The following is a 12,155-nucleotide window of genomic DNA, read 5'->3' as shown; positions in this document are numbered from 1 at the left end:
TAGTAGTAGGGATTTAGCAACTGTTCTCATACTTACTGGTACTTCTCCTCCATTACCTCCACTTCTAAAAGCAAAGTAACGTGGCCTTGGATGTGTGTGTATGGGTTGTTTTTATTTCGTGAGTCCTGGTCATTCTGACTGAAATAATATTTGTTTCTGCCAAATAGCTAAACCTGCAGCTTCTGGGTTTTATTTCCCTGTTGCTCTAAACTTCTGATAAAATGTCTATTTTGTTACTGCTGTTCTTAAAATTAATTCTGAAAAAAATGAAAAAGAGTAGTCAGTTTATTACTTTTTTTTTTCCCTCTTTGATTCCTCCTTGCTATGTGATGGGAAGATTTGAGTGCTGCACTACTGAACATGAGCAGGTAGAAATTCTGGCAGGAAGTGTTGCTCCCTGCCCTAGAAGAGCTCTTTGGTATAGTTATGACTCTCACATTAAATTCCACTTTCTTCATCAGTATCTATTTATAATTTTTCATTGTATCTGAGTTTGGAGAGGGAGTTCTTAAGAGTAATCAAGTAAGTTAGTCTTCCATGAGCAGTATTGGTGAAACAGGGAAGCTTTCTGCAAATAAGGCTTTTGTGAGAATCAGGCAATTTTGTCTTGGTGTGGAGTTAGACTTCTTTAGATTTATTTCCACCCCATGAGGCTTTAATACTTCCACATAATCTTAAATGAGGAGAAAACTTCCTTCAGAAAGGACATCCATCCCCCAAAACAAAGGATTTCTGCTGACGTTCACCTGTGTGTTTAGAATGTGACACTGAACCACAGAAGAAATGAAAGCATGTTTCTGAGAACAATATGGACACTGGCTGGAAGATGTTAACTAAGCTGTTGTGCTGAGAAAAAGACAAAACCAAAGTGAGATTATTTTAATTTAAAATAATTTTCTCTGTGTTCTGCCTTTGATATTTTTGAAGAATGGGAAATAAAGAAGGGAAAGAAAAAAGTAATTGGCAAGTGGTGGCCTGTGATCCTAGAGTGCAAAGGGATAGTTTCTGCTTCTTCTTCTTAAGAAGAGTATTTTGATAAAACTAGGTAGTAATTTTGAAAAAATACTTTTATTCTGAAAGAGTTTAAATTTGGTTTTGTCATATTTTTGTTATGTTTTTCTTTTATTGTGCAGAAATTATTTCCCTTCTTAGGTAGATTCCTCCCACTTGACAGTTATGAGTGAGTTTAATAAAGCTGCTAAAGACTTTAGGAAGTAAGCTGTGTCACTTGGTTCAGTGCAGTAAAGATATTCCTGTAGAAGAAATTTACCATTTATTTTTTTTCCACTGCTCTTTTATTAATAGATTGAAAAGCCCCAGTTCTATATGACTGTAATTTCCATTCAGCATCCAGCCTTTCTTCTCTTCAAACAAATAGTGGACTCCTAAACATCTGCATGGGTGATGCCACCCTTCCTGGGGATTCTTGATGTTGTAATATGGAGTCTTCTGGAAGACTTTTTTTCTTCAGTCCTTACTAAGGTTGTATGCTAGAAGGCTCAGGCTTGTCTCCTGTATCGAGGATATTTCCACTGTGCAAGAGAATGTTTTCATTTATTGCATGCAGTATCCATTTTCCAGAGGGATCTCATGCAGAGATGCCGTCCTTACACATAACTGAACGCTATTTTTGAGAGAGTTCAGAGCTCAAGCATTCCCCTCTGCAGTGAAAATACCTAACACTGTCTAGGGACAAAACAAAATGATGCGTTCCACAAAATTCCATGGAATGTGGATTCATGGAAATTTTTCTCCTGCCCCTCAGCTTTAGAATGCTCACACTGTATTGAATGATCTAAAATTCTAGCCCAGCTTGCCAGTAAGGTGTTTAGAATTGTAACAGCTGAATTCTGCTTACTGATGGAATGTATGGTAGGAGCTACTTAGATTCTTTTCTCTCCACAGCTGGCAACTTTGAAATGTCAGCCACATTTGACAGAAGGGAAAAAAAAAATTTTAGATTTCCCATCATCAACTCCTTTTCAAAGTCTAAAAACATTACCATATTTTTTTCCAAATGTGGAGATGATCAAATGAGTCTTTTTAAATATACTAAACTAAAGTTACTGAGTTCTATGGAGTTCTTGTTTCTCCTAATAGTGTAGGTTGAAAATTCATTACTGGTTTGAAATGTGACTTGTTTGCAAAAACCATCTCATCATCAAAATTGGAACAGAAGATGCAGGTGGACAGCAATGGTTCATTTTAATACCTTGGCAGGGGGCAGCCAAAATGAAATACTAAAGTCTATGCTGCTTTTGCTTTTGGTACCAGTTTGGACATAGAAAGTGTGTTGAGTTCAACTCTAATAAAATGGTAGAATATGTGTATCTCCAGGTAGCTAGTATAAGGATTAAAAAGTTGTTTGACAAGGAAGATTATACACTGTTCTGACAGTGACCTTACCTTAGCTGTAGGTCATTTTCTAGGGAGATGACAAATAATTTTTGCAGTTCTTCACTCCAAATTTTCGAAAATAAGAGAAAAAAAACTAACCACAATTGTGTAATGTTTTAGTGGTGTTAGTATTTGATTTCTGAATGTGAATTCATTTGAGTGGCTTTCAGCCTTGTGTATCCAGTCTTCTATGGTTGTACAAGAAAAATTGAGAGGTTATTTATACATGGAGAAAATGTTTTGAATTGTTTGAACTCATGTATTAAAGTTGAAACAATTGGATTCATCAAAGGCCATGTAAAGACAGAACATTTTCTGAAATAGTAAAAATTTCTGATTGTCTATGAATTACTTATTTCAGGTCTGTTAGGTGGCTGCACATGGCTGTTTCAAGAAACTTGAAATGAGGACAAAGGCAGGCTATCACATACAAAGGTGAATCTGCATTCTAGTGCTGTTTGACAAATGTTTAATATTTGTTGGTCTATTTTTCTTAATACTGGTGTCACTTGGCTTTTATTGCTGCAGGATTGCATAGCTTAGTTATCAACACAATATTTGACATGTTACCCAAGTTGTCTTTGTCACAGGGATTGGAAAGAGTGGAGAAAAATCTGGCAACAAGCTGGGATTTTTTTCTTTATATGTCAGCATATGGAAGGGTGGGAAAATAAAAGGTCCATTGGCAGGTTCAGGTACTTCTATAGATGGAGGTCAAGAAGAGCACTGCAGAGTATAAATGAGCATTCTTTGGTCAAAGTATTCTTTGCTTGCTGTTCTGAAGTGCCTACCAGGAACAAACAAATTCTGACATGGCCAGCCAAATAGACCTGGTAATATCCTGTGTGTCTGCAAGATCAGACCTCCCAGCTGAGAGTACAAGTGTCTCCTTGAAACTCACAGAAGAGAATCAGACCTGTTGGAAAGAACCCCCAAAGGTTGCTGTTGAAGCATGGATGTCATTTCATATGCTTTCAGCTGCACCTTTAGGAAAGGTACGTTCTGTACTGCAGAAAGAAGAGCACTTGGGAGCTCATTTCACAGTGTGCTTCCGAGCCCCGGGGCAGTGAGGGCCCGTAGCTGTGTGTAGTGTCAATGCTGAGCTGTTGTGAAATGGGGATGATGTGGGGCAGAACAAGTCTCATGTCATCATTCCGTTCATGTTTCAATGGGTCATTAAGTGGAAGTACAGAAGCTTTGTTTTGCTTGAGGTAGCAGAGTAATGCTCATTTGCAGGTCTGTCCAGTTTGCTGCAAGGATGCAATACTCTACTTTTTGCTTTTAATGTATTTTTAATTGTAATTTTAGTAAGTGCACAATTACATTTCAAGAGAAGGTTTGTCCTAAAACTTAGCTTCATGGATCTTCTTTTCGGAGAATTCACCTCAATATAATTTTTTAAAAAATCCTCTGGCAGCAATTAGTAGCTGAATCTAGGGTTTAATATTTTTAATAATTCCTATAAATCTGTTTCCAAGGAGGAACCTTAAAATGCTGCTATGGCTTCTAATGAAGTAAAGCAAACAACTATAATGCACAGTTTCCAGGATCAGCTGAAAGATTCTGCAGGAATCAAGTCAGATTTTTCTTCCTACTTCCCACCTTCAGAAGTGCTGGTGAGAAAGTCAGAGAGCATTTAGTCTATGTCCATCTCCTTTATTTGAGTTTTAACATGGTCTAGTGAATAAATATTTCAAATCAAGAATGCTTATGCTGGTTTTTAAAAACAAAAAATACACCTATTTGCAGACTTATTTAGCAACCTGTTTCAGTTAGCTTCGAAGGAGACCACTTCTCTCCTTTTAGAAAGTGACCTGCCAGTGTTGTGAAGTACAGCAATACTTGGAACACATCAAGGTGCAATCTCTCTGGATAGTGCTTTGAAAAGGCAAAAGCTGTAATACAAGATTTAAGTATTTATTTGCAGAGTTAGCCTTAAATGTCACAATGTTGTTTCTGAGCTTCTGTAGTGTTTGTTTACAAGAGAAATGTTCGAACACATGCACTTTAGGATTGTAAACAGATTGTGTCTCTTATTGTCAATGTTTGTTTGCTTTATGTCACTACAAAACCCAGTCTTGCTTGCCTTGTTTAAATCTTGCATACTTTTCTGTAGTTTTGTTCGGATTTCAGCCTGTAGCAATAAAAACACATTCATTTCTGACACGAGCAGATGTTAGAGAAACACAGAAGCCCTAGGAAACGTCTGAGGTCTGCATGCAGAATAGTATGTTTGACTACAGAGATGTGATTTGTAAAGCACTCCATTTTGAAGACCAGCTATTTCTTTGACAAGGTAGTGGAAATAGGTTTATTAGAGTACAGTATCTGAGAACAACAACAGAAGCTTCTTTGATAGATCTGTTTTTAGAGCTGTTTGATTGTGTGGCTGAAGAAGAGGCTATTTGCTGTAAAGTCTGTCTGCACAGCTCATCAGTGGCCTTTGCCAAAGGAAGATCCAGCTGTTTGTGCCTGCCTGTACCAGTAAATACACTATCCTATACTGGTGAATACACTGTGCTGTAGGTTATTTTTGTGCTCAAACACAAGATGATGTGTTGTGTATAGGGTATTCCTGTAGCCCCAGGTTACCCTTTTGACTGGGGTTTTGGAACACAATTTTAGTGCTCTGGGATTTTTCCGCAGGGAGCCACGATGCCCAAGACTGTTATATTACATTGCTTAGATCATAAAAGTCACTATAGTTTTTTTTCTTTTTGCATTTTTCATAAAGAGCCTTAAATATCAAGCCCTGAAGCCTTTTAATGAAAGAAAAGCGTTCTAAGTATTTTTTTTGTTCTGTCCTGGAAACAACTATTATTTCTGCTTGATAATGCCAGTAGTAACCCCAGGCTGATAAAGTATGTGCTTTATGCCCCTTAACAAAGTTTTCAGAATGCTCCATAAATATAGCAAAGTGCCTAGGACTATTAATATCACATATAGCTGCAATATTAAAATACCTTGCTAGTAGTCTTGATTAATGTCTTCTGTTTGTTCAAATGGCTCTCTAACACTTTAAAATCTCCACTAATTATCTATGCATATGTGTGCACATATATCTGAGAATGGGGGAGTCTTTCTGGGTTTTCCATCTTTCAGTGTTTTAATTTTTTGAAGTTACTGTTCCCCCTGGATGATCATCATTTGTAGAAGTTACATCAATCATCTGGTTAAAAGGACAATTCTTTGGTATTTTTCCAATGCTAAGTGTTAAACCATTTTGTAATATTTTATTTTTTAAAAAAGCTAAAATTTAACTCTGACAATGGCCCTTTTTAAATGAAAGTAGTTTTATTGCTAATAGTTTTTCAGTGTTTTTGTAAAGTGGTGAAACACAAATCTAAAAAAAAAAAAAATTGATCTAGGTATTTTGATTTCATCATGGGGTGTTATTAACCTTTTGGACCTTGGGTTTTATACCCTCTGACCAAAAGGTATATGTACCTCTTGGACCAGAAACCCTTTCATTTTTTGAACTAGTGAATGGCCAGATCTGTTTGAACAGGCTTGTGCTCTCCCAGTGCTGATTCTATAAAAATAAATCTCATGTTGCCTCTTAAAAGTGGAGTATGAGCTAAAATCAACCTCTCCATTCTCTCCCAGTGCTCATTATTGCAGTATATCTACTAAGAAAAAAATGGTCAGCAATTTCTTGTTTTGCCCATCCAGCTGCTTCAGGCTGCTGCCCTGTCATGCCAGAATCTACTGTGTAAGCTGGTTCTTTGGGCACAGGGAAACGGAAAATTTCAGGAGCAGTTGCAACCAGTTGTGTTCTTCCAGGAGATGGCGCCGTAACCTCATTAACAAGCACCAAACAAACTGGGAGGGGGAAAACAGCGAGATTTCTTCACAGATAAGAAATTGCAGGTGTTTGAAGAATGGATTTGAAACGGACCTAGGGAATTTTATTTTTCTTGACAAGCTACTGAAGCTTTCTCCTAAGACTGGCTTACTTCAAAGTTCTATTTCAAGCCTTTGCAAGCTATTTCTGAGGTTCACTTCTGTAGTGTAAATTTTGTCAAAGTTGGTGCAGGTGGGTGGCCACCAGGCAAAGCTCCTGTAGCCAGATGTTTGCTGGTGGTCCAGTCTGGATGATTGGCTACTGCTGCCAGGAGTGCAGTAAATCCCTGCCCCCCCAGGTGAGTTACATGGCTGAAAAAGCAGATTTCGTAGCATGGTTCCATATTTTCTTTCTACCTTGCTAATGATTTCCCTTCTTGCAGGCTTTCAGCACTCAGCTGTAATGGAATGGTAGCTCTTAACATGAGACCTCACAAAACTAGGTTTTGGATTCTGGTGAGCAGATGGATGTGTCAGCAGTGACTGCCTTCCCCTGAATGAGTGCATGCACTTCTTAAGTGGTAAAATTGAGGTGTTTGGGTAACAGCACACTGACTTACTTTGCAGGTCTGGAGTTCAAAAAAGAGAGGATTTTTAATTTATATTTCTAATCTAAATTGCCCTGGCAACCAAAAACCTTTTTTAAAATAATTTTTTTTAAATTAAGTATTAAAATACAGTTTTACAATTTGACCATAAACTGAACAAAATATGCAACAAGACCCCAATTCCAACGGTAATATTCTCTGATGCTGCAGAACTGGGGGTTCCATTCTTGGAAACCTGACCAAAGGGAGGAAAACTACTAATCTAGAACCAACTGTCTGTGATTCTAATGAACCACAGTTTGTACCACAATTGTAAGAAAAGCTGGGGAAGGTAACTGCCCAGCAGTTGTCCCTGGAGATGTCTGTGCAAGCCCAACAGCAGCTTCAGGAGCTCGCACACTCCTTTAAGTGGTTTGGGCAGACCTGCACTTCATGCTGCAAGTACTGTAATAAATGCTGCTCTATCGGATGCTCTTAGGGATAGGATTCTACAGAAGTCAAAACAAAAAATTATTTTATTTGAAATATACAAATGCAAATACAAATGTGTGGATAAAAACAAAAGCCCCAAAAATCTGATAGATCCTACAAATCTCTGTACTTGATGCTGAACACTGAAAAGGAGGTGATGAGTGTTTTGAATGATCTGTCCATACTGCAGTAACTGGGCAGAAATGACTGGAGATGGAAGCTTGCTTTCTGCTCTGGGCAGCAGTAGAGGCAGAAAGAAAGCTGTCAAATCCAGTGAGCACAAACACTGACCAAAACACATCCTTGCAGATGTTGTTCTCAACCACAGCTACAGGAGATAGCAGAATTTGGATGTCTGGCTAAAGCTTGTTTTATCTCACTTGTAACCATTTTTGTATTTTGCAGAAGTTTTGTTTGCTTTTAATTTCAGCCATTATCCTGGTCCTCAAGCCCTCAGAGCAAAGCTTTTCTCTGAGGTGCCCACAGCTCACACCAGCACCAGACCAACTAAAAATCCTGGATGCTTTTGTCTCACTGAGGGGTATGTTTTTTCCAAGGGTAGTACAACATCTATCATCACACTGCATTAGTGTTGTCAAGGAGTTTTGGTTAGGTCTTGTTAGTGGGGAAAAAAGGTAGAGCAGCAAGCACTGAACCTGGGTGCCAGGGAAAGCTGCAGAGACATGGCTGTGGACTCACTTCTCACTGCCTATTCCCAGCTAGGGTCCTGAGCACATTTTGCCCCTTCCCATCACAGTTTCGTTGTTAATTTCCCAGTACCTTGAAGGAGTTTATTCCTTCTCAGCCAAGGAGATCTGGAGAGAGAAGGTCTCATGCCAAAAGGAGTAGTTTGGTGAGTTGAAGCAGATTCTGATTTTCCATCTCATCCAGCTCTCCTTGCTATTTTGCACGTTTCCTTAAGCTCAACAAGCCTGTGCTCCTCTGTGGCTTCCTCCGTGATGCTCAGAGCATACAGTATGCCCATCAGGCTCCTGGGGTTGTTTGGAACTTCCTGTTCAGTTCAGCACTCTTTGTTCACAGCTGTTCCCCTGCAGAGGGATTCCTTCGCTCAGCAGGATCTAAATTCGTCACTCTCCTGCTGACTCAGTCTCTTTGAGCCCAGAAGTGTTGCTGGTATTCCTTTACAATGTTCTCAGCAAAAGTACACGGTGTCTTGGCTTCTGTGGCAGGTCAACAGTTTCCTCATCTGGTAGGATGTGTCTCTGATCTACCTTGTTGATCTGAATTTCACCTAAATCCAGGGTTTCATTCACTGAGTGGTTTCTCCTGCCAAGGACAATGCAAGGAGCCACTTCAACATCTGTCTCTGACAAACAGCTTCAGAATGAAACTGAAACAAAATTTGTCAAGATTTTGAAGATGCTACAGTTTAAAATTTGCTTATTCTCATGTGTATTGAAATGGGGTTCTGTGTGCTTGCTTGGGGTCTAAATGTAATAAAACTCAGTGCTAATCTGCCCAAACATTCTAGCTGAAAAACTGCTGAAGAAAACTGCAGCTGGAGTACCTCAGGGAAAAAAGGAAAGGAAAAAAAGCTTTTTTATACATTTCAAAACTCAAGTTACAATTACACTCTTAAGTTGACCTGCCACCTGGATGTGCTAATGCTCCAATTGTTTAAGCTGCCATCAGAACTTGCTGGTTTTGCCAGAACACAGTTTCCACTACAAGTTTTGCCTTACAGGAACAGCCTGGATTTAAGGCATCAAAATTATAATGAATTTGCTAAGATAGTGACAATTTTTTTTCTATGAAGAGCTTGTCAAGGATCACTCTTACAGCACTCTCAGAGTAAAAAAACACCAACAGAAATTTTATCTTAGTTTAAATGAAATTAAAGTCAGTTTGAGAGAACTGTCTTTTTCTCATTCTTAGAGTGATGCTCTGAGTATCATCCCTTTGTCAGAAGACGAGGGAGGCCCCACTGCTCCCTGACACACCTTAGCTGGAAAGGAAAACTGGAACATCCTGAGGCTTGAGAAATTTCAAAGAGGAAAAAGATATACTTTTTTAAAGTACACACTACTTGGCTGCTCAGTACTAATTATGGAGCACTTTTGTGCTAATTAGCATGTGTGTGCTGTTTCTGCAAGAACCAAAGCATATAAAGCTGCAGAGAATGTCGTAAAACTGACATGCTTGAGTGCTCTCAGCTATCAAGGGGTGAATGGGTAATTTTAGATGTACAAGCAAGCAATGAGGAACTTTTTTTTTGGGCTTCAAATGTACCCCTCTGTGTGGAGGTCCAATATGAGACGGCAAATATTGGAGTAAGGAGAAATTGTCCATTTAAAAAAACTCTGTATCCAGCTGACAAAGCAAAAACTCTCTCACTAAGTTCATGTAATGTTAAAAGCCAATGAGAGGAAAATGTTTGATATATAAAATTTTTTTTCTCATGACTGAAATTCAGTGTGAAACAGTTTGGTGCCACTGGTTAGAGCACTACAATAGAATGCAGTTCAGCTAGGAGGCTGCATGGAACAAACACAAGGGCTGGTTTGGTTGTACATTTACAGGCTTTCAGCCCCATTGCTCTAACAATAGGAAAAGTGACTGTTTAGCAGTTGCCATCTCTGGCAGAGCCTGCATCTCCAGCTTCAGGAATGGGTTTGCTTCCATAATGGCACTGTACCATTCTGGCCAAGATGGGCCTTTATTGGCAGTTCTTACAGCTCTGCTGCCTGAACTGTAGTTTCCTGGATGTGAATGCTCACCTTGAACTTTCAGATCCAGTTCCTTCATGACATTTATTCTGGTGAACAACTGAGAGCATAAATCTGCTCTGAGTTACCTTGTGCATAACCAGTTAATTTCTCCAGGTATGAAAAAACCACCAATTTTTATGATTTTAGAAGTTTCAAATTACATCGACACACATTAATATACCTATTTTCCTTTAACTTTGGTGTGTTTTTAAATGAATTACATCTCAGTGTGTCCACTGAGGCCATGAAAACACAAAATGCATATTAATAGATAACAAAAGGACACAGCATCCTCTGTGATTGTCATGTCAGTTAACTTCTGAGAATAATATTTTCATATTATCTCACGCTTTCTAAATCATTTGCTTTAGCTTCAGAGTAGTTAAAGGAGCTGCAGAAGTTAGAGAGAAAAATACTGTTCTTTCTGTCCCTGCAGAGGTTATCTGGCTCAGCTCTTACAATCTGGCATGCTTTATCAGCTGTAAAGCACAGGCTTGACAATAAAGAGTTTCTTTCCAGGGTGAGGAAGGATCTGGAATTTGGGAAAAAGTTACTAACAGAAGAGAGGCAGCTGAAGAAGCAGTGAGATGGTGTGAAGCTGCTGTGGAGCCTCAGATAATTGCTTTTAGGGCTTTAATAAATACAGGTGGAAGGTTGTGGTTAAAAATTCATATATAGGGCTGGGGAGAGCTGTGAGATGGGACATTCCCTGATCCATCCAGACTACAAGCTAACCATGAAACACCAGCAAAGAAGCTACCCTGTACCAGAGGTGTAAAATTCTTTGGGAATAGAACACCAGGAATAATTCTCTGGACCTCTCTGGGCAGCATGTTCCAGTGCTTGACCCACCCTCATTAAAAAACAAAACCAAAAACCCAATAAACGAAAACCTTCAAAATTCTCTACTTTGTTTCATCTCTGCTTCAACTCATACCTATTGTCCTTTGTCACTGTACATCACAGAGAAGAGCCTGACCTTGTCCTCTTTACTCATTTCCTCCCCTGTTCGTGTACTCTCACATGGGTGAGATCCCTCACAGAGCCTTCTCTTACCCAGGTGGAACAGCCCCAGCTCTTACCTCCCTCCTCCCAATGTCAGGTGCTACAAGCCTGTAATCATCACATGGCCTTTCCCTGGACCTGCTCCAGTCTGTCCATGTCTCCCTCGCACTGGGCAGCCCAGGACTGGATCCAGCACTCCAGGTGTGTCTCACCAGGATGGGCAGAGGGGAAGGATCACCCCCCTTGCCCGGCTGGAAGGGCTGTGCCTGATGCAGCCCAGGAGGCTGTTGGCCTTCCTGGCCACCAGGGCACATTGCTGCCTCCTGCTCAGCTTGGTGTCCATCAGCACTCACAGGCACTTTTCTGACAAAGTTTCCCTTTATGAGGTCAGAAGTGAAAACGGGCTGCCTTGTCCAGAATTAAATTCCGCACAAGTAATGGCAAAACTGAAAGAATCACCTTCTATGCCAAAATCAAAGATAACAATTTATTCTTCAATGTAAATGGAAATATTGATTAGTCGAGATGCTGCACTTTTCTTTGCTAGGTTTTTCTCCACTCTCTTAATTTCCAAAAAAGAGATTGCAGGCACTAGTGAGAGAATCAGCTTCATCTTGTGGAGCTCGAGTCTCGTTTTGTTCTTTCTTTAACTTTCACTAGTTTAAAATGAAACTGTAGATTAATTTGAGGTAAGTTTCCCTCAAGGTGTCTTTTTAGAGCTGTTCTGCTCTGTTTAATTGCTCTTGCTGAGGTAACAAATACCAGATGAAGTGTACTTCCTTGAGAATGCTGGCCTAGGCATGCTGGACTCCTGAAGCAGGACATGTGTGTGGGGAGGGCTTTCCACACTCCAGCAGTGCTCCTTATGGCCACCAGCAGCTTCACTACACCCCTAAACCTCATTAATTGCGTTTGAGAATGCTCAAGTACTGTGATCATTGCTGGCTCTTTGCAGAAAGAAGCTGTTGCATCATTCCCAACACTGTTTGTGTCTTCTTAGGCCAGAAGGTTGCTCCTTTCATACTTTAGATTTGGAGTCTCTGTCAGATTTTTTTTGGAAATTGTCTTCTTGGCAGCCAGGCACAGAGGCTAGCATGTGAGGCTGACAATAGCTAGATAAAGAAAAGTGTAGGCTGATCCAAACTGGTATCACTTCCACCAC

Source organism: Haemorhous mexicanus, chromosome 5 (assembly GCF_027477595.1).
Source record: "Haemorhous mexicanus isolate bHaeMex1 chromosome 5, bHaeMex1.pri, whole genome shotgun sequence".
Classification (NCBI taxonomy): Eukaryota; Metazoa; Chordata; class Aves; order Passeriformes; family Fringillidae; genus Haemorhous; species Haemorhous mexicanus.
The sequence above is the reverse complement of the archived record's forward strand: the minus strand, read 5'-3'. Positions refer to the sequence as shown.